Genomic DNA, 23372 nt, shown 5'->3' on the forward strand with positions numbered 1-23372 from the left:
TTTGAAACTGTCTCATTGCTATTTGTCTCTCAATAAAATTATGGGAAAAAAATTAAAAAATAATATTGTCAGCCCTAAAGAATCACTACACAGCTCCAACTCGGTGACAGCCTTCGTTGCCACTACGGCCCAAATAGCCCTGGGTTGCACTAGCTGCCCAGTTGCAGACCTGAGGCAAGTTATGGAAATGCTCAGGTTGCTCACTGTAAAATGGAGACAATAAGTATGCCTGCACCTTAGAATTGTGATGAAGATTACAGCTGTCGGGTGTTGCAAAAATAAAAAAAAACAACAACAGCACCCGGTAAATAGCAAGCTTTGTGTAAATGCTTGTTAAAAATCAAATCCGTGGGAGTATATTATTCTCCAATGTTCACAGAAGTAGATAGAACTTCACTCATCTATATCTAATGTGAATGCACAATTCATTCTCAGTTTCTTCATTTTTCTTTAACATAAACAAACTTCTTTTCAGAGTTCAAACAAATCACAGAAGAATTTTTAAGCCATTGTTGAAATTGATGTGATTTATAAACTGGAGTAAAAGTGTCATTCTCTTCCTTTGAATGCATCAGTGTTTTTTTTTTTTTCCTAAATACAAGAAATTCCAGTATGTTCCTGCTTTAGAATGTATAAAATTGACATTTTATATTAGGTAATTAAGAACTCAAATGAAAACAATTCAATACTACAGTTAAATCACTTTAAAAGGTAGAATATAATGATCATATTCTTATATATCTTTACACCGCACAATAAAGCTTTCATTTCTATAGTTGATAGTTGGATTTCTTTTATTCTTTATATCATTAAGGGATCCTAAATGCCATCATTTTTCATTACCACTGACTGAGAGTTGTAGAAAGACAAACATAACACAAAGCTAGCTCTAGATAAAAAGAAGCATATGGACAGTTTATTTTTGCGTCCAGCAAAATTAAAGGTTTTAAAAGATGCTTCTTTTCTGCTTAGCCTAGAATCTCAAGCAGCTTTCATACTTGCAAATCAACACATTAGTATCCTTGATGATTCACCGTTTCAAAATAACTCACATTGTACATCCAAAGTTACTGCTGGAAATTTGTTGGCATTTATTTCCTTAAGTATATTTGCTAAGTGGTACTGAAACACAAAAGCTCAAGAAAGAAAAATCAGAGCTTCTGCATTTGAACTAAAGAGGACACACACAGAGATCTGTTCTCTCTTTAAAATAGAATTTGGTGAATAGTAGGCTTACGTGGTGTTTGTAAGTATGGCATTGTAGGAGGGAGACAATACAAATTCTGGGAAGCCAACGCTGTATCTTGAAAAGGCCATCATTAAGTCACATGCCACTCAAAAATGGACTAAAGTGATTATATGTACCTCCTCCGCTTGATGGAGCCTTTCCATAGTCACAGTCAAAGCACTTAACTAGTTCCTGACATGAAGCAGGCAACTGAGAAGCATAAAGACCAATCAACTGGGTCATTATCCTAAGTATATTACACTCTAATTTTGGAGGAAGGCTAACATATATGGGATAATGAATTCAGAAGACAATAGCGACAGCAATGGCATTGTGCTGAACAAAATGTCAAAGAGGATGGAGAGAGGTTGTAACCCCCATAAATCACTTATGTGGATGTAAAATGGTGTAGCTACTTTGGAAAATAGTCTGACAGTTGCTCAGAAGTTTACCATGAGATCTAGCAATTTTACTCTTTTGTATATTTTATTTTAAGAGAAAATAAAATATAGGACCATACAAAAACTTGTACATCATTGTTCATAGCAGCATTATTCACAATAGCCAAAAACTGGAGAAAGCCCAAATGTTTATTATCTGATGAACACATAAATAAAATATGACATGTCCATAAAATGGAAGATTATTTGGCCTTAAAATACAATGGCCATAAAATGCATATAAGCCCTACTACATGATAAGACACAGATGAATCTTAAAACCAGTTTTCTAAATGAAAAAAAGCCAAGGATCAGAGAGATAGCGCAGCAGACTATGCACTTGTTTAGGTAAGCGCAACAGCCAGGGTTCAATCCCCGGCACTGGATGCCACACCGGTGCCACCCCCAGGCATGTTGAGCTGGCGATGGAGTATGGGCATGGTGGTGCATACCTGCAATCCCAGCACTAGGGAGTCAGAAAACAGGAGGATCACTATGAGTCTGAGCTGCATAGTGAAACCTGCACAAAAAAAGAAAAGATACTAAAGAAAAGAAAAAAGCCAGATATGAAAAACCACATATTGTATTCCATGACTGTATTCATGGGAACTGTCCAAATCTATGGAGACAGAAAGTAATTAGTGGTTGCCAGGAGTGCTGAAATGAAATGAACGGTGGCTGTTAATGAATACTGCATTTTTTGAGATGATGTCAATATTCTAAAACATATGTTAACGACTGCAGCAACTCTGTAAATATGCTAAAATCCATGGCATTGTACACTATGAAATGGCGAATTTAATCTTTGTGAATTGTATCTCAACTAAAAGCACACAAGACAGAAGAGAGATCTCCTTAGAGGCTCACTAGAAAGAAAACACATTAATAAAATTTAAAAGACCCTTAAAGAGTTTAGGAAGGAGCTTAGAATTGAGCTATGTCTTCATGGATGCCCTGGATTTAGGTGTGCAGAGGAAAGGTATTTCAGATGAAATGAAAAATGACAATGTGAGGCTGGCCACTGTTCTAATCAGTAAGGAAGGTCCAACATACACTGAAGTAGTATTGCAAATGAACTTGTGCCCTTTCCTGATTCAAAAATGCTGTTATCTGCCTCTGCTTCAGGTGCAACAGGTGAACAAAATGCAATCCACCTCAGCATCTACTTCACAGCTGAGATTTACTGCTTTCTCTTTAAAATGGCAATTTTCAGGTTTCCATCATACCACATCACATTGAAAGAAATACCAGATTTCTGATCCTGTCACTCAGACTTATTTCAGTTTTTAAATTTATTTATTTGATACCAGGTCTTGCTACACAGTTCAGACTCATGACAATCCTCCTGTCTCAGTCTCCCCAGCACTGGAATTATAGGCATGTGCCACCATGCCCAGTTTTGGGGCCGCAGAGTGCACCCAAAGACTTGGGGCCACCATGGCATGAGGTACAGGGGATCGAACCTGGGTCCTTGTGCTTGCCAGGCAGGGGCTTAGATTGCTGAGCTATCTCCCCAGCCCACTCCGAAATATTTCAGAATTAGACCTTAAATATTTAACATTAACCCAATTTGACCTTTTCCTGTATAATGGTGCTCATCCTGTGACTGTGTAGTACTCTATTTGACAGTCTGAATTTCAAGAATGAGGCTGACTGTGCATCCAGAGGATCAGCTTTGGAGGGTTCTACCACATGAATTGAGCTGGAAATCCTTCACACTGTTTGTCTTGATAAATTTCAATAGTTTACTATCAGGCATTATATATCACATCTCCACTTGGAATCAGCTCCATTCAGGAGACTGTTTCATGGTGTTGCATATCAGAATGCTATTTAAAAATAACATTTTCAGCACATTCACCAACATTCCAAAAATATCCTTCATGGGTATCTGACAACAAGCTGGTCACGATGTGCATAAATTCTGGGAGGGATTCTTGTTGAAACATAGCTTTGTGGGGCAAGAAAGGAAAAGCATGTGACTCCTGGGATTGAAATGACATCCAAGAGCAGCTAGTCAACTAAACAAACTCCCTCTCATGGCTCTCATACTTATGTTCACCTGGAATTTAACATTCACAGCTTTAGATATTGCCAGCTCATGACTGCACAATTTTTATCTAGATAGTCCATGAGGCCTGGACAAAACCACAAATGAAAGCAAATATAAACTCTAGAAAAACACATAATGTCAACACCATGTTTCTCAACCCCAACACCATAAACATTTGAGGCTGGGTAATCCACTGTTAGTAGAGGCAGTCCTGCTCACCATGGTATTCATAGCAACTTCCATGGAATCCATCCACCCAGCAGATACCAGTAGCACCCTACCTCAGTTGAGACAACCAAAACTGTCCCTACCATTGTCCAGTAACACTGGGAGGGGAAAAGTGTCCAAGGTTGAGGATCACAGGACTACAAACACTAAATTTTAATAGCTATAAGAATCTGTCACCTACTAGATATTCATATATATATATATTCATATATGTATATATATTCATATATGTATATATATGACAGATTAGGATAGTCATAACTTGAAAATAATGTATATCTTTCAAATTCTTTGCTACTATCCAAACTTAGCAAATGTTTGTTTGTTGACTTAAATACAAACATAAAACTGCACACATCTACTATTTTAGAATAAGAGTGATTAGGTTAAAAGGCTAGCATATATACTGAAAATAAAGATTATACATGATATATACATATTTGATGTATATACACACATGATTGAAAGATAATTGACAATGTGTTAAATTTTAAAATTAAATGTTATTTCATCAAGCTTTACTTTGTACTAAGCACTGTATAGCACCTTTTACACATTTTCTTACTTAATTCTGACTCTAGTGCTGTGAGATAGGTTTACTGAAGTAGTTATGTAATGCTAATCACACACACACACACACAAACACACACACACACACACACACACACAACCTGCTGGAAGTCACCCAGTTGGTAAGTCCCAGAGACAGAATTTGAAACCATGCCCAATTCCAAACACAAACTCAAAGTACAGCATTGCCTTGAAATTTAGGACGCAAGTGCCAAGATCTTGGCCACAGAACATGGCGTATGGAAGGGTCTAAATTTAGTCTCATTTTAAAGGCTTACTAATACCAACAAACGAGAACAGCTCAAATATGCATGGAATTTTTCCATCCATTTTAGTTTCATCTTTGCAAATTTTCAAAACACAAGAGTATCAGTGAAGTCACACTTAAAGCCAAAGTCTAATTTAAGCAAGACTTTATTTATAGCGGAATATTTAACAAAATTAAAGATTGTTCCCTGTTTTAGATAGGGAAAGCACTGTAACAACATGGGCTTTATCACACAGGAGTCACATCTTTTCTAGAATGACTTTGTCCATGATTGTGCTTATATAGAAAGTCTACAAATTACTCCTTTGCACAGTGAACATACATTCCAAAGTAATCCCCTGGTTACACCAAGCCACGCTATGCAACAACCCCTGCATGGAGTGGCAAAATGAGCCTTCCACCTAAATGCACAGGAGCAATGTTTGAAATATCTATTCCAATTTTGCCTGCCGCTTCCCTTTCTTCCCAGAGCCCTGTTACATAAAGGTTTAGGTGTTCTGGGAAATAATTGGGCGTCAATTGTGGCAGGGTGTAGGAGGATGCCTAGGTTACCTCCATTATTACATACTCTATTTAGGAGGTGGGCAATGCCTATTTATATCATCCCAGATGAAGACACACCCCAGTGATTTGAGAGGAGATCACCAAAACAAGTGGCTAATTTCACTTGAACACCTTGTACTGAGCACAAATCTGATTACTGCCTTCATCTTAGAAAGGAACAGGTATCACTGCAAACAAAAGTTTGCGTTGGCTGTTCAGTGAGGAAAGCCAAGGGGTTGAAATTTAAAGCTGAGTAGAACACCAGCAGAGAATAGCAGCTGAATTATACCAAGCAATATGAAAACACAGCTCCACACACCCACCCCTTCTATGAAGATGAGACATCCTATCTCAATGGGAAACAAGAAAAAGAAGTGGTCCTTAGGTGCCTACGGTTGGGATGTAGGTGTTTTTAAAAGTTAAGGATCCTATTAACTTTCCCAATAAAGAGCTGAATCAATTTTCTCATTTCGGCTTCTAATTCACTCTTCTAGGGCCCTTGTGTCAAATACGATAGCCACTGGTCCCATGTGGATTTTGAGTGCAGAAAATGTGCCTAGTCACAATTCAAATGTGTTTGTAAAAGCACAGTGATTTGGTGTGAAAAAAGTACATAATGTGTCTCATTAGTAACTTTTCTACTGTTAGTAATTTTCTATAGCAAAATATTTCAGCTATCATGTATTTATTTATTAAATAAAATAAAATATATCACTGTTTCTTTTTACTTTTGTACTTAAACATGGTTATCAGTAAATTTAAAATTGCGTATGTGTTTGTATTACAGTTCAATTGGGCAATACTATTCTGAGGGCTGAGATACCCTAAAAAGTTTTTTTTAAAAAAAGTACGACTTATGTTGAGCTCAAAGACTCTTCCGTACAAAAGTGTTGCTTGACTTACATTGGCTCTCTAATTCAAAATGTTAACTTCAAACATACAAGAAAAATGAAATTGCATTCACTGCCATCTTGGCAAATCAGTTAGGTAAACAAATCTATTCATTTGAGACATGAAAAAGGATGGTTCATAGCATAACTAAACATTTTTCCTTTGCAGAATACTTAATTCATATGAAAGCAGAGCAGAAACAGGCTTAAACTTTGAATTGGTCTCATAAAATTAGGTGTTAATGTTCAATATCCTGTAATGTTTCAAACAGACACATGGCTGGAAGTATGCCAGCGCTGTGCAAGGCAGGAAAAAAAACATTGTGTATAAGAACACAGATGTCACCTGGTGTAGTGGCCCAACCCTGTAACCTCAGCTCTCTGAGGCTGAGGCAGGAAAATCAAAAGTTTGAGCCAAGTCAACATTATGACTTGGTCACATGGTGTTACAGAAAAAAGGGGGTGGGGTTAGGGATGTAGCACATTGAAAAGGCCCTCAGTTCAATCACTAGCATTACGAAAATACAACAACAATAATGCTAATATGTTACAGAAACCCAAATTCCACATCTCTGTGCTTTCCCTTAGAGAATTTATTTTTTGGCCCTTCCCCTCCATTTTCATCACCCCTGGGTAGAAGGCAAATCTCACCTTTCTAATCTGTATGCTGAGCCTCTCCATTCTTTGCATTTCCAATTATCTTGTTCCTGACCATTGAAAATCATCTCGGCCTTTGTCTCAAGGACCAACCCTGGTAGCAAACAGTCTTCAGGTTAGAATCAAGGTCAGCCTTACATCTAAACTTTAAAATCCAAGTCCACATAAGCCAGTCAAGCAACAGAGCTCAAAGATGATATGTGGGTGTGCAATTAATAACCAAGTCTTCCAATCTATTAGATTCAGTCTTGCCTTCTTAATACAATATCTAAATTAAACTACAAAATAATCCTTTTGCTTTGCACTTAATTCATCTAAAACTTAGTTCCATATAGTTAGGACTCAAAGACAGTAACACTGTCTGCCAATAGGAATCATATTTTCTTTTCAGTTCATGAGTTTTGTGCCCCCAAAGGCCTTATGTTAAGAATTTTTGTGTTTGTGATTTGTTACAAACATTTTTTCTAATCTGGAGCTCAAAGAAAAATGTGGTCAAAAGACACCGCTGTGAGTAATGGGAGGGAGGAAAAAATGCCTTAAAATATTAGAAAGAAAAGAGAGGGTCATAGTTTTTATGGCCCAATACATTAAAACCTCAGGGACCCTGAATCATCTCAGAATGAGTCATTCCAGATAAGCATGCATCCTGGAGAGTTCAGGGTTAATCCTCTCACTGTGTTTAATGTAAGAGATTTCATTTCTCTAATGGAGACATGGCCTTGGCTTTTCAAAGCCATTGATCCAGTTTATTTTACAGGCATAATTATATGTGAAAATAGAGATCAAATTAGAGCTGCATGAAGCTGTCACAGAATTACCAAATGAAGTGAAAACGTGCCCAGCCATCAACACTGACAACCCATTATGACTGATAAGTCTTTTCAGTATGACACCCAGTATCCTGATGAGCCAAGCATTGAGTGGTAGCTGGTCACCTCTCCAGCAAGAGTCAGAATCACTTCTGATTCTATCTCTTCAACAACTTCTGTCTCCTCCACTATCAACTGTGTAGGCAAATTGTTACTCCTTTTTGATTCTCATCTTTACTACCAAGTGACCATGAGTACCCTCCCTGGAGTCCCATAAGACACAAATGCTGCTGCCATTGCAATCTCTTCCACTCAGTCCACCTTTGCTTTCCTCATGCTTTCTGCTTCTGAAAATTACTTTCTCATGTACCTTTCACTAATGAGCTAAAAGCTGAGCTAGAAGTCCCTGCCCAATCTGCAAAGGAAGATGCTATGGGATAAGAGCACATCTGAATCCCAACTCTGCTTTTAAAGAAGCACAGTTATTCGTTCTTTTTCTCTCTGTTTCTCTTTCTTTCTTTCTTTCTTTCTTTCTTTCTTTCTTTCTTTCTTTCTTTCTAAAATTTGAATGCCAAAGCTCTGACTCAAAAATTGGAAGGCCTTGATTCTTACTCTAAACACTGAATTGTTCTGCAAAATCTCTAGTCAAACAACCCATTTCTCCTTCAGGTTTATTAATAATTTAAGTCAGAGCAAAGGAGTAATACAGACCATTTCTCATTGGGAAGATGAAAACCAGCTTAACATGAGGGAGCCTGGATATTAGATTTGAAATGGGCTGAGATGAGTTTAAACCACTATTCCACCACTTAATATCTTTGAACTTCGAGAAAGCTACATAGCCTCAAGAAAGCTAATGTGGAATAAATAAACCCCATGAAAGAAGAGTAAGGGTTAGAAAGCACATGCATGGCATCAAGTAAAATGTTTGATACAGAATAAGTGCTGAGGGTGGTGGTAAGAGAAGTTTCCTGGTCTTCTGGCAACTGATAATTAAACTGGGCTTTGGTTAGGAATAGCAACCCTCGAGTAATCGAGAGTGAGCAAAATTACATTCAGAGATATTGGTCTTTCTTTCTTTTAGAGGTTCATAGTACTATTTGGCCTGTAGCATTCTGATGAAGCTCTCTGTAAACAAACACATGCACTTATCACCACCACCACCAACACCACCACCACCAAAACCACCATGACCACCATGACTACTAGCAGGTTAAACAGATTATGGTATACGTGTCTACAAATGTCCATATAAAAGGCATTCTAGTTGCCTGTGGTTGGCAGTCATAGTTGCTCGCAGCATGCTGGTCCTGATTAATGTGTGGGATATGTGGGTTTGGGGCATTAAAACATATCCCAGTCTCCAACAAAAGGTCAGATTACACTGACATAAACAGTCATTGCTCATTCTGTTTCAGTTTTCTACAGCATAAAATAAAGTAGCTGCCATATATATAATATACATAGCAAGTAAAATAAGACACTTCTTAAGTGCATATATGGCAAAGTAACATATAAATAGATAACTGGGGAGCTTTTATTACATAAGTAAATGTGCCCAAGTAGACTATATTCTTACAGTGAATAGAGCATTTAAATCTAGCAATGGTTGGGTTTCTTTACTTTTATAGCTACTTTATTAGAATATAATTCATATACTATATGATTCATGTATTTAAGATTTTCGATTTAGTGCTTGGTAGTATGCTACAGGGTTGTATAACTATTGCCACAACTAGTTTTAGAATTATTTTCATCGCCTCGAAAAGAAACCCTATACTGATCACCAGTCACTCCCTATTTTGTTCCACCCCACCTTTGCCCCCAGCCCTGGAGAACCATCAGTCTACTTTCTGTCTCAATGGATTTATCTATTTTAGACTTTCCAAATAAATGGAATCATATAATTTGTGACCTTTGCTGTCAGGCTTTTTTTTCACTTGACACAATGTTTTCATGTCTTATACATGTTCCAGCATATGTCAATACTGCATTCTCTTTATTGATAAATCAAAAATACCTCTTTCAGGAGCATGCCACATTTTATTTATCTCTTCATTAGTCAATGAATATTTGGGGTTTTCCACTTTTTTTTACTATTATGACTAATGTATGTATACTCATACACACAGCTCATTGCTCTTGGGTATATCCAGGAACGGAACATTTGGGTCACACAGTCATTCTATGTTTAACTTTTTCAGCAAGCAGCATACTGGTTTCCAAGATAGCTGCACTGTTTTTCATTACTACCAGCAGTATCTAAGGGTTCTAATTTTTCCACATCCTTGCCAACACTTGTTATTATCTTTTTGATTATTACCATCCTAGTGTATGTAAACTGATATTTCCTTGTGCCTTAGATTTATATTTCCCTGATAAACAATGTTTTGGGGAATACTTTCAGTTCCTTAATAGCCACTTGGATGAATATTTAATGAGCACTTTGGCCATTTGGAGGTGAATGGGGAAAATTCTGTGCTGGAATTCAATAGTATAGTGAAAGAATCAGACACAGAGGTGACATTCTATAGCCCACGTTAGTCTTTCTGCTAGCACAATGTCATAAGTAATTTCTGAGTATCTTTAATCTCAAGAGTGGAATTTGTGAGCTAACTAATCATTTAACCAAAACATGATGAAATGCTATTCAACAAAACACTGAAGCAGTAACATTAATAACTAAAGAAAACAAATGATTTCAACACCATAACTTTGAAAAGTATGAAAATAGAGCTAAAAATCATTTGTCCATTGGTCAAAGGTGTTATCATTGACTTCTGGGTTAAAAATTAAGGCTTCAGCCTAGTAGGTCATTCTAGTACAGTATGCTGTGTGTGTGTGTGTGTGTGTGCACGTGCGTGTGTGTGTGTGTGTGTGTGTGTGGTAGTAGATGTTGGAGGTGGAATGGAATAGTTAATAACAAAAATGGCAAGCAGGTTTTTAATGTATACTATGCAACAAATCACTGTTGAAAACTGTGACAAGCATTGTATAATTTTAGCTACATATCTTTTATTCTTGTCATAATTCTGTGAGAATTTTTATTGTTGCCTTTTGCTGTGGCTTTCTTGCTGTAACAGAGAGCAGCAACTACAGCCTGTTCATGTTCAGAGTCACATTCTGCTGTGGTTAGCAACAGCTGGGGGCTCATTAAGCATAACATCTTATCCAGGTACAACAAAATCACCCTAGGTACCATGAGAGAGTTTTGCCAGCAGAGATTCTGCTGCTATGAAAATTGAACCAATGGGATCCTCTCTGTTACTAGTTGGATGTCAGTTATAGAAATTGATGTTCAGTAGGTGCCAGAACACAAGTATGTAGGAAAAGAAGAGGGAAGCAATTTAAAGGTACTTGGATTCCCCAGTAGTCATCCACAAATTATTTCCAGCATGATTGACAAGATAGTTAAGGCTGGATATGCTATAGGTATCTTGACAATAAAGGAACCTCCTATCCTGAGTATCTATAGCTTCATCATGTCTTTTTTATAGATGAGGAAATTGACCATCACACATACACACACACACACACACACACACACACACACACTCCAAAGTTTAGACCTCTTAAATGTTTCAGTGGATTTCCTTTGCTCCTAAGTTACAATCCAGTCTCCTTAATTTAGTCAACAGAACCCTGCCATTCTTCTTGCCAACCTGCCCCCATTTCCAGAGACCTCTCAGTCACCCTCTGCCTCATTCATGATGCTACTTTCTTCACTCACTTACTTCAATCTGCTATGCATGTTGGCTCCTAAGAGTCTTTGCATTATTACTTCATTCTTTTTCCAGTAGGTCTATGCCAAGCTATCACTTCTCCAACCAAAACAGATAGAATATGGGCCACAGAAATATCAGTATGATTCCATGACCCACAAGGAAGGGGGTGGACATGGACTCAAAATTGTACCAAATGACTCAATGAATACGTGAAGTGGTCACTTGGAGCACAACAAGGCACAAGCAGAGGCCTGTGGCCTGTGGCCTGTCTCTCACCACTCTGATAGTGTTGCTTCTAAGTCTAAGGACAGGACAACTATTGAGCTGGAGGCCTTTGTCACTGTCCCCTAGATAAGAGTGAGGATAGAGGGCTGGCCAGATAGCTCAGTGGACCAAAGTGCTTGCATAGGCAGGCTCAGTGACCTGGGTTCGATCCCTGGTGGGCCGTGCGTGCTCCACCCCTGGGGCATGCTGAGACTGGCATGGTGGCACATGCCTGTAATCCCAGCACTTGGCTGGCTGAAAACAGGAGGATTACTAAGAGTCTGATCTGTGTAGTGAGATCCTGTAGACACTGTACTAAATACATTTAAAAAAGAAAGAATGAGGGCAGAGCAGCCTATCCATACTGGGAGGCACATATTTCCAACTATGGAGAGGAAGAAGGAGAATGCAAACTTTGCTTTGTGGACCAGCCAAATAGCTCAGCAGATTAAAGCACTACAAGCAGGCACAGGGATCAGAGGTTCAATCCCCAGGCCTGCTGTGCCAGCCCCACCGCCAGGGCACACTGAGACAGAGATTGAGACTGGGCACGGTGGCATGTGCCTGTAATCTCAGCGCTTGAGAGGCTGTAAATAGAAGAATCACTATGAATCCGACCTAGTAGTGAGACCCTGAACACCCTGTAAACCCTTAACTAAAAATGCAGAAAAAAAACAAACAAACCTTGTTTTGTATAATGGCTACTATCAAAATATACATGGACTACAATGACCTACTTATAAAGGAATGATCGTATTTTAAATACAGAATTGTTTTACAATTTTAAAATGAATATTGCAGGAAATAGTGTTGTAAAATGCAAATGATTTCTTTCTACTATGACTTTTGTTTACGACTAAAAATTATAATCATAATGAAATAACACTTCACACAAACTAGGATGATACAAGTGTTGATGAGGATTTTAAAAAAAAACCCAAATACACTTCAGAATGATGTAATTTATTTGAAAAATAGTCTAATAGCTATTCAAATGGATAGACAATGTTTTCATAATGATCCAGAAAGTCCATTTTAGGAATATATCAATGGAAAATGAAAACATGCATCACTATATATATATATATATAGCCATATCAATATCATTCTTAATAGCAAAAAAATAGAAAACAATTCAAATGTATATAATTTGATGATTGAATAAACCAAATGTAGCATATCCATACAATGGAATATTATTTGGCTATAAAAAAGAATGAAACTCTGAAACATGATACTACACTGATAAGCCCTGTAAACATGCTAAGTGAAAGGTGACAGTACCAAAGGACCCCGAGCTGCATGAGGTCATTTATAAAAATTTGCAGATTCAGCAAATCCAGAGGTAGAAAGCAAATTGTGCTTTTCAGTGCCTAAGAGTAGTGGTAGTGGTGGTAATGGGAGACGAATGACTGCTAATGGCACAGTGCTTCCTCTAGGGGAAAAAATGGCCTAAAATTAGGTAGAGCAGATTAAAACCCAGAGAACTGTGCATCTTAAATAACTGAATTCTTCCATGTGTGAATTATATGCCAACCGAGTAATTAAACAAATGATACAATACCTTGGGTTGACAAAAAAAGGTATCACTATGCAACTGTGTCCATCATAGAGTACTGAACATGCATATCTTTCAAATTCATGAGCACATTTATAATTATCACAAGGCAGTCTTACTGACTGCCATGAAATTAGAAACGTATGTGAATGAAACCTCAGATATCTATCACCTTGATTGTAGGAAGGGACTGATTAGTGGAAGTGATCCAATAAAAAAAGGAAAAAAAGATAAGTCAAAGTTGAAATGATGTGTTACCACTGCACTGGAAAATAAAACAAAAGAAAAGAAAAAAATGGGTGAAAAGCTATTTTTAGTACAACCTCTTTAAAAAAAAAAAAACTGTGTTAGCAGCCTTAAGCAAACTGCAGATCATAAGGTCAAGGCCAAAATGTCCAACAGAAGATGGCAAAGTAAAGGTTATGGCCCTGCTGCTGTGACTTCATTATGTGGAAGGCAGGTACTGGCCTGTGTCACTCACTGGTGCATATTTTTGTGTGGTTGTGTATTTGTACATGTATGTGTGTGCATACATGTGTACCTATATATATATAACATAAATATGTAAATGTACATAATAAAATTCATTCAAGGAACAAGTATATTGTTTTTAGACAACTTACCAAATTGAGTAGACAGAACTATAATTCAGTTTTACAGTTTCATCACATTATGCAGACAATCCTGATGGTTGCTCAGAAGTCTTTTTGCATTTGATTTGCACTTTGCAGCAGTATGGTGTTCAGTTTAGTACAATGTTTCCATATTAGCTGCAGATGGGTGTTTGTTCACTTCATCATTGTGAACCCTGAGTAGCTAGTAAGAACATGCACGTTCCCTCACTTATTACATTTTTTATTTTTCTAAGAAAATGATCTAGAAAGGAAAATGATACCGTAAGTAATGCATTTTTATTATATAAATTGAATTTTTTTTATTTATGTGTGTGTGTGTGTGTGTGGCCAGCTCAGCCCACCAGGGGGCGGGGCTGGCTGGCATGTGGTGCTGGGGGGATTGAACGGCGGTCCCTGTGATTTGCTCAGCTTGTTCTAAGTAGGTGCTTTAGACCACTGAGCCATCTCACCAGCCCCTATATAAATTGATTTTGACCCTTCATTTGCAAATAAGTACTTTCGATTCTGATGCATATTCTGAAACAGCTTTATTGGCATGTAATTTTAATACCATAAACTTCACGTGTAAATTCATAGAGTTGTGCAACCATCACCATGATTCAACTCTAGAACATTCCATCACCATAATAACATCCCCAGTGCCCACTAACAGTCACTGACCTTTCCCAACCCCAGACCCAGGCAACCACTAATCTACTTTTCTGTCTCTATGAATTTGTGCAAGTTTTTATGTTTTCACATAGATTCCAAAATGTGTATCACAAAAATCCCTCCTTTTAACAATGTTATACTTTTATACTTTAGTAAAGCCCTAGTTAAGTATCTGTGATATATTAAAAATTTGAAGAATGAACAAAAGTTTCCAAAAACCCTCTGTAAAACAGACCCACAAACAGCTAGTTTCTCCAGTGAGATGTACAATTTATTTGTTTTCCATTTATGTATTTGGTACAGACTCTCACCACACAGATCAGTCTCCTCGTCCTCCTCCTGTTTTCTGCCCCCCCCCCAGCTCTGGGATTAAAGGTGTGCACCACCACACCCAGATGCATTCACTGCTCAGCATGCCCTGGAGGTGGGGGCAAGGTGACATGCAGACCAGGAATCGAACCCTGGTCCCTGTGCTTGCCAAAGCAGGTGCTTAGTCCACTGAGCTATTTCACCGGCCCTGGGATGTCCAATTTATTTATTTGGGGGGGGGAAGGTGTATGATTTAAAACCTTGTACTAATGAGCCAATAGATCGTATTTTACCTTCATGTACTATTTCCCTCATAAGGCCAAAAATGTCAATTCCAATTGATTTTAGACCATCCTTTCTGAAAAAAAAGTCTTAAACTCTTTAGAGCACATAGTCTTCATTTCATTTGCGGACAAAACTCCTAGACAGGTTACTTTCTTTCAAATTTGGATCACAGGCTAAATAAGGAAAAGAAAACTTCTTAAGCTGAGTGTGGCAGTACAAACTTATAATTCCAGAACTCGAGAGGTTGAGGCAGGAAGGTCACAGTGAGTTAGAAGCCAATCTCAGCTACATTAATGAATTCTAGGCTGCCCTGCAGTACATAGTGAGACCCCTGTCTCAAAAAAAAAATCCTCAAAATGACATCCTATTCTACTGCTTTGTAAGAGCTGCAGAAAATTTTCTACATTACAAACCTACTTCAAAGATAATCTGGAGGGCCTGGGAAATAGGCCAGTGGTCTAAGTTCCTGCCTGGCAATTGCAAGGACCCAGGTTCAATTCCTGGTACCTCAGGCAGTGCCAGCCCTCCTCTGAGCCAGCCACTGAAACTGGTCATGGTGGTGCACGCCTGTCAACCCATAGCTGGGGAGGCTGACACAGGAGGATCACTAAGAGTCTGAGCTGCATAGCAAGACCCTGTGACAAATAAATAAATAAGTAAAATATTTTCTTTAAAAAAAGATAATGTGGAATTAGAGTAGCAAAATGCCATCTGGTTTCCTAGCTATCTGATAATATCGTAGGCATGTTCAACTTAACTATAGAGCTATCACTTTAAGGACTAATGCTTAATTGAGGTCTTTTAATATGATAGATATGGGGATGCTGTATAGCATCTACAAATGGCACCTTGTCCTTAGCAACAAATGAAGAAAGTTCTTTTCATGGTAAACTGGAATTGAAAGCAGTAGAAGATGCCTCCACCATATGGAGGATAGATACATAAGAGAGATGATAGATAGATAGATAGATAGATAGATAGATAGATAGATAGATAGATAGATAGATAGATTTGGATAGAGATATATAGATATATTAATGTTTTTGTTCTTATTTAAACATGCATTCATACACGTGCACACATGTACACACACACGTTCTCAAGAAAATACTACACCCAAGTTGCCTTTATTAACTAAAGAATTAATCATTTGTCATCATTACACATATATGAAGTTGAGTCATTTCCATATTCTTGTCCAGAATAGCTCAACTGTGAAAGTAGGTAAATCACATTTCCATTTGGGGCTGTAACACTCGACTACTATCCTAAAACACAGCTCCTTTCCAGGCCAATTTACGGACTTCTGGTAGCAGCCTTCTCAAGCCACAGGTTGCTGGTTTCTAAGTCTAGCGTGCTGGGATTCTCATAAGGGTACTGACCTGGTTTCTATTTTCAACTGGAATTTCCTCCTCCTGGGTCATTTGATCCCCACCCTCAGGGGCACTTTCCTGGTTCGCTAGTCCCTGCCCCATTTAGCCCTCTGCTTTGGAATCAAAGAGAATTCCAAACTCATCCTCCTGCATAGTCCAGTGAGAAGATACACTGTGGCTGTGCTTTCAGTCTGCCAGAAGCTATAGCCATAAGTGACGGCAAGACCCTCCGAGAAGACATCAAGGTGACATTTACTCAGGAAGCTGCTCAAATCTAAGACAAGCCCTGCAGGAAATGATAGCAGGATGCCATGTTGTAGAGTTAACACTGTTAAGAAGGCTCCATTCAATGGGTCACAAGAATGTGAAAGGGTCAGCCAAGAGAAACATCACAAAGAGTAAGATCAGGCCACATCCCTTAGTGTAAAAAAAAAAAAACAAAAAAACATTGCACTGGCAAGCCCAAGAGCCCACACATGCCCAGGACTGGTGGCAAAACTCTCAGTGAGCTCTACAAGGTTGAAAGAACAGCACAGTTGAGACTTCAGGGTAAGCCTTTGCTGGATCCTCACATTCTTCCCTCTGATGGAGCTCTGGATAGAAAAATGTGAAAACTTCAATGCATAAACAAGAGACAGAATTTTCAGCCAATGAGTAAATGGCACTATTACTTCTCCATTTTGAACTTACAAAAATAGCAATGCTTAAAAAATTGTATGTAAGGGCCGATCAAATATCTCAGCAGATTAAAGCAACTGCAAGTAGACCCAGGGTCCAGGGGTTCGATCCCCGGGACTGCTGTGCCGGCCCCGCCCCCAGCGCAAGCCAAGATGGCAATTGAGACTGGATGTTGTGGCACGTGCCTGTAATCCCAGCTCTTGGGAGGCTGTAAACAGGCAAATCACTCTGAGTCCAATCTAGTAGTGAGACCCTGAACACCCTATAGACCCCTCCCTAAAATACAAAAAGAAACAAAAAAATGCATGCATGTTTTTACAAAACAAGCCTTGACAATTATGAATTTCTAACTAAATGGAAATTCTTCCAGTGATTTATAAATTAGACAAGGCAGATGGCTTTTGGACCCTATAACTTATATATAGATGAACCTTACTTTTTATTCAAGAGAAGTCCTTATTTTGCCCTTGTGGTTTTAGCAACAGACTAACTATAGGATCTACAGGAATGTCACCTTGATGTCTTCTCGGAGGGTCTTGCCATCACTCATGGCTATAGTCTATAGGAATCTGAGACACAGCTTTAGACTAGAGATAGAGAAACTTTTTCAGTAAGGGGCCAGATAGTAATTGTCTCATGTTTTGCAGGCCATGTAGTCTATGCAATTACTCAACTCTGCTGTTGTAGAAGGAAAGCGGCCACAGCCCAGATGCAAAGGAGTGGATGTGGCTGGTGTTCCAATAAAACTTTCTTTAGGGACACAAAAGTTGGCATGCCATATAATTTTCACATTGAACAGAATATTCTTCTTTTAGGAGCTAGAGATATAGCTCAGCGGTGCGGTCCCTGCCTACTAAGTGTGAGGTCCCAAGTTCAATTCCTGGGAACCCCGCCCTCCAAATTCTTGTAATTTTTCAACCAGCTAAAATCGTAAAACTTATTCTTAGCTCACAATATGCAGTGAAAGCAGGCAGCAGTCTGTATTTGGTCCTTTGACCACAATTGGTTGACACGTGATTTAACAATGTAGATACTGTAATAGCACAGATCTCCTAGTGGGTAGATCACAGGCAGAGAAAACTGGGAGGGTAATAGCAGGATTTGAACCTGTCCAATTGAGGTAATTCAATTTAGGAAGACAAGGCAAAAAAATAAAAAAGGAAGACAAGGCAAAGTTCTTGAAATTATAGTGAAGAGATTTTGCATACATGTATATTATTTTTAATTTAGTTTATCCATTTACATGCCAAAAAAGATGAAATTCACCATCTATTTGTGAAATACTGCCTCTGACTTGTTTGGTTTAAAGATTAATCTACCTGATTATAGAAAAAAAAGAAAAATTCAGCTAATGGGATAAAAAAAAGATTAATCTATTTTTCTTACAACTGTAAGTTACCACATCCATAATTTTTCTGGGTTTTAAAATGAGCCAAATTTATATTTTTTAAAATAACCCTAGAAGTAGAAACAGATAAAAACTCTCCAGGGTGACTTTGGTCAAAAGATATAAAATTTCAGTTAGACAAGAAGAAGAAGTTTAAGAAATCTATTGTGCTACATAATGGCCATAGTTAATAACACTATTGTACATTTGAAAATTACTACAAGAATGAATTTTTAAGTGCTTGCATCACAAAAATTCAGAAAGTATACAAAATGATGACCACATTCTGTAGCCTCACTAGTCCATTCTAAAATGCAGATATGGGGCTGGGGAGATAGCTCAGTGGAATAAGTGCTTGCCTGGCAAGCACAAGGTCCTGAGTTGGATCCCTGGTACCACAAAAATAATGCATACATATTCTGAAACATCATTCAGTGAACCATAAATATACACACAATCACACTTGCCAATTAAAAATAAATGTGAAGATGTTTCTAGGAATGTGATTCATAATATTTCATTTTTGATAGTTTTAGGAACCAGAGCTTCTAGACACAAGGATCCAGGAAAGATTGCGTCAATTCTGCTTGTATGTCAGTATCATTTAGTCTATTCCTATATTCCCTAACATCTCTTCATATCCAATTACTGCGAAGTAAGGGGACTTACATCAGTTGAAGAAAGCTCAAATCTTATATATTTTTTGTTTAATTAGGTCATGATGAAGCATGCATTGACACCCATTAAGAAAGAATTGACTGAACAAATATGGAAAAAAAGAGAAAAAAAAGAAGAGATTGATAGATCCAAACTTCCTTAAAAACATTAGTTTTTGAGGAGCAGTTGATTAAATAGTGTGAGAACATGGGTGAATGCCCTTATTTATTCACTTTTGTTGACACTAACACCCTCTCTGCAGCCCCATCATGGAAGGGTATTTCCTTACTCACTAGCATTAGGTCTGGACATGTTACTTGCTTTGATCAATGGCAGGTAGCTCAAAACCGCAGTATGCCACATTCCTGCCTATGCCTTTGGCAGGCTCCAGTCGCATTTTTGCCTTGGCCATCCCTGCACTTCCCAGGTAGGTGCTGCCCCATCCATCTGGGCTCTGGAGTAAAGAGATATGGCACAAAATTGATAGAACAGCCACAACTACTGAGATTCCCTGCTGGGCCTCCTGTCAAACACCTGAACTCTGCTTAAGTAAGGCAAGCAGGCTGACCTCTAAAGTCATGAGGATACACAGTGGTCATTTTAAGCCTTTGAACATCAGAGTATGTGTCACACAGCATTAGTGTGGAAATAGCTAATTGACCCAAATGCAATCTTACAATTCAGACAACATTGATACAAATAATGCTACATGTTTGTGCTTACAAATGTATTGGTCAGCTTTCCCATCTAGCACAACTTAATATAAGAGGTCTATTTTTTTAGCCCTTGGTATCAGAGGTTTTAGTCCCCAGTTGGACTGACTGCAAGGTACAAAAGTCATGATGGAAGGGTGTAGGAGAAGGCACCTATTCAACTCATGCCACCCAGGAATTAGTGAATAAAAGAAGAGGTCAAAGAAGGGGCCAGTGATCAGATGTAGTCCTCAAGGACACACCCCTAGCATCCACCCAGACACATTCAGAAGTGTGTTTTACTGAAGACCTAGCCACCTCCTCATCCAATAAGGTGATAATCACGACAGACTATCCCAATTTGCAAATAAATGTTCATTTCCTTGTGCCATGAGTCCATTTCTTTTTAAAGGTACCCCAAATTTAAAAATTGCACTCTTCATACAGAGCTTTCATGGAAAACCTCGTAGTTCTTCAAACCCGTCTTCCCTTTTGGCTCCCTATAAAAGCCCATGGTCCTTCAAAATACTTACAATGGTGAGGCTTCATGCCCATATGTTGGTATTAGCTGGCTACCTGGTTAAAAGTAATAGGCTAGGCTAAATGTCTCCAGATTCTAAAACATATTTTCCTTCTTTCATAAACATCAAGGTATAATTATACAGTGAAACTGCAATAACTGAAGCAACCAATAAGAGTGTGCCTACGTTTCCAGAATCAGACATCATCAGCACTTTTGACACCTTTTTTTAAATGGTGGGAACCAAATAAATGCAGGAAGTCTTTATAACTGTGTCCCAATGATAAGGTTTCACTCTGCAGCCATCCTGAATAAAAACAGCTATTAAGGTTTTTTTGAACAGGTTCATCTTGATAAGGGTCAAACTTTTCCCCAAGAGAGGCCCATGACCTGCCACTCCCTATGAAATGCATGAGTAAGAATGCATGTCTGCTATGAATGCCAAGGTTGACATAACCGTCGTGCTGTCCAGGGCCACTGCAAATCCATGTGGGACTTGTGTTTATCCTTGTTCATAAATACTTTTTAAAAACCATGATGATGGCAGAAGGCCAGCTCCCATGTACCTTTCCAAGCTGCTTCAAGTTCAACCACGTGGTGTCATTCCTGAAATGGATGTTCCAATAGGACAGCCATGCAGGGAGGGATTGGGAACCAGTGAGGCAAGGCTCAGCACTGTCATGTTTCAATCAAATGCACTTTACTAGTGAAAACACAGGAATTGGAATTATAAATCACCATAACACTCAGTTTGAAATTCCAAAAGGATGTTTCTGCATCTACGGTTGTATATTTATTGCTGACAACAAGAGCATTAAAATACTTTCTGCTCTCTTTTATGAATTCACCTTGCTCCCTTCTTGTGTTTCTGGATATTTTTGGCAAAAGTGATCAATGGAGATAGGAATGTTCCCACCATGTGGGTGGAAAGGACAGGGACAATGATTTAAAAGATGTCATCTTACAGTGAACAGGTCAGTGATTTCCCATATTAGGGATGGGGATAGGAGGTGGGGGATATAATATTACTACAAAGTGGAAAACTTCAAAAAGCTTTACCTCAAAGGCCTCAGCTTAAGCCAGTGACACTTTTCTAGTGAGCCACTGTGTAGTGGTTCAGAAACAGACAAAGATTTGAGTCCTAGCTTCCTATTAGCGGTGTACCCCTGAAACAAATAAGTTGGTGCTTCGGTTTCCTCATCTTTCAAATGGTGATGATGAATAGGATCTATTGCACAGGGTTCTTTTAGGGATTGAGATAATATATGTAGAATGTTCAGGACTCATGGGAAAAATTGAGTAAATGTAAGTTGCTGGTGGTATTATTTTAAGCCAGATTAAATGCTTGCAAGAATCCTCTATCACTGATTAAATTCACTGAATTCAAGCACATGCTATAAGTGGTTAAGGATATAGAGTCACATGTTTCAAGCCTTGGCCCCTTTTAGATTTTCCAATTTTCTCACTCATGTGGTCTTTTTTTCCTAAGGAACATATTTAATTAGATCTTTGTAGAGCTTCAGAAATCAGAATTTTTAATAAATTTTATTAAAAGTATGGTTTGGGCAAACAATTTTAACCTTTGTTATCACATTGCACACATGATAAAATTAAATTACAAGTCATATAACCGAACAAAAAAAATTCTTTATACAAAGTATATTTAGATACCAAAATGTAATCTGGTTTTGAAAATGAAATCACATATAGAGTTGCATTCCTAAGTGTGTCAAATCCAAAGCTGTACAATGAGACTCCTGAAGGGGCAAATCCAGGTACCAACCAAAACACTGCCAAATTTGCATGTTTCACCGAGCATCAAAAACCACCACACCTTTAGTTCTTTTCTTGTATATTATTCTGTATCCACATTCTCTATATCTGATTGGATCCCTGGATTTAATTTCATTTTCTGTGTGACATTCTCCACAGATATATTTCATTGGCTGCTGCTTTGGGGGTTGAATGCCATGCTGAGTGTCCATTGTCAGTGTCTGATCTGGGCAACACCGAGAAGTTTCCCCAGCTCTTGGGAGGCTGTAAACAGGCGGATCACTACCAGTCTGATCTACTAGTCAGAACCTAAACACCCTGTAGACCCTTCCCTAAAATACAAAAAAATAAAAGTATGTTGGTCTGGAAATGTTAAGACTGCGTTGAGTTTAGAGGGGGAAAATCTTGTTAAATCACAGAGGAGTTTGACGGCTATAACACGTGGTCTTTAAAAGTACAATTATAAGCAAACTGGTGGGTATACAGGAGCCTCTAGGAGGAACTAACTCAAGAACGAAAGGCTTTTTTCTGCAGGTGGAAATGGGAGTTTTCTCTTTGCCAAATCAGTTGAGTTACAAAGTGGCTCAACTGCAGTTCTCAGTAGTAGCTGTTCCTTAACAGCCGAGATTAATAACTGTCACTTTTCACACAAGCATAAGTTATGCTTGTTTGTGACGATAAAATTTTGAGGGATAAAACCTTTCATTTATCCACCAGAAAAAGTTGACCGAATTCTTTCTTTTGCATTGTTTGGAAAATAAATTATACTAGAATATTCTCATCATCTTAGAAGGAAAATTATCTATTGTAATTCAAATACATACTAATCAATTTATTTTTTCCCGTAATTTTATTGATAAACAAATAGCAATGAGACAGTTTCAAATCAAATTGGTAGGACAGTCCCAATAATTCACACATTGCATACATTCTTCCTAGTGGTTAATTGCTGTACAAGATGCGGACATGATATAGTATTTACAAACACCATTAGAACAAATCGCTCTAATCATTAAGAGAATGTAACTATATATCTATCCTAACCACTTTGAATACACAGATACAAAATGGACATTCATCTGTATGCCCTTTTTTTGTTAAGTTCCTTTATTTGAATATTATAGGTGTGCAAACTCAGTAAAATATTCTAAAAGAGTCCAGTAGCCCATAATAGTATTG

The 23372-nt window shown here is 38.1% G+C and overlaps 1 protein-coding gene and 1 pseudogene across 2 annotated transcripts in view; both read right to left on the reverse strand.

The window, feature by feature from the left end:
* The window catches only part of Arhgap6 (Rho GTPase activating protein 6), a 626968-nt gene that overhangs the window by 277202 nt on the left and 326394 nt on the right, over window positions 1-23372 (reverse strand). The gene's annotated exons all lie outside the window — the stretch shown is intronic.
* On the reverse strand, window positions 22229-22405 carry LOC105742730 (annotated as a pseudogene).

This window comes from Octodon degus, unplaced genomic scaffold (assembly GCF_000260255.1).
Source record: "Octodon degus isolate 3935 unplaced genomic scaffold, OctDeg1.0 scaffold00069, whole genome shotgun sequence".
In the NCBI taxonomy this organism is placed as follows: Eukaryota; Metazoa; Chordata; class Mammalia; order Rodentia; family Octodontidae; genus Octodon; species Octodon degus.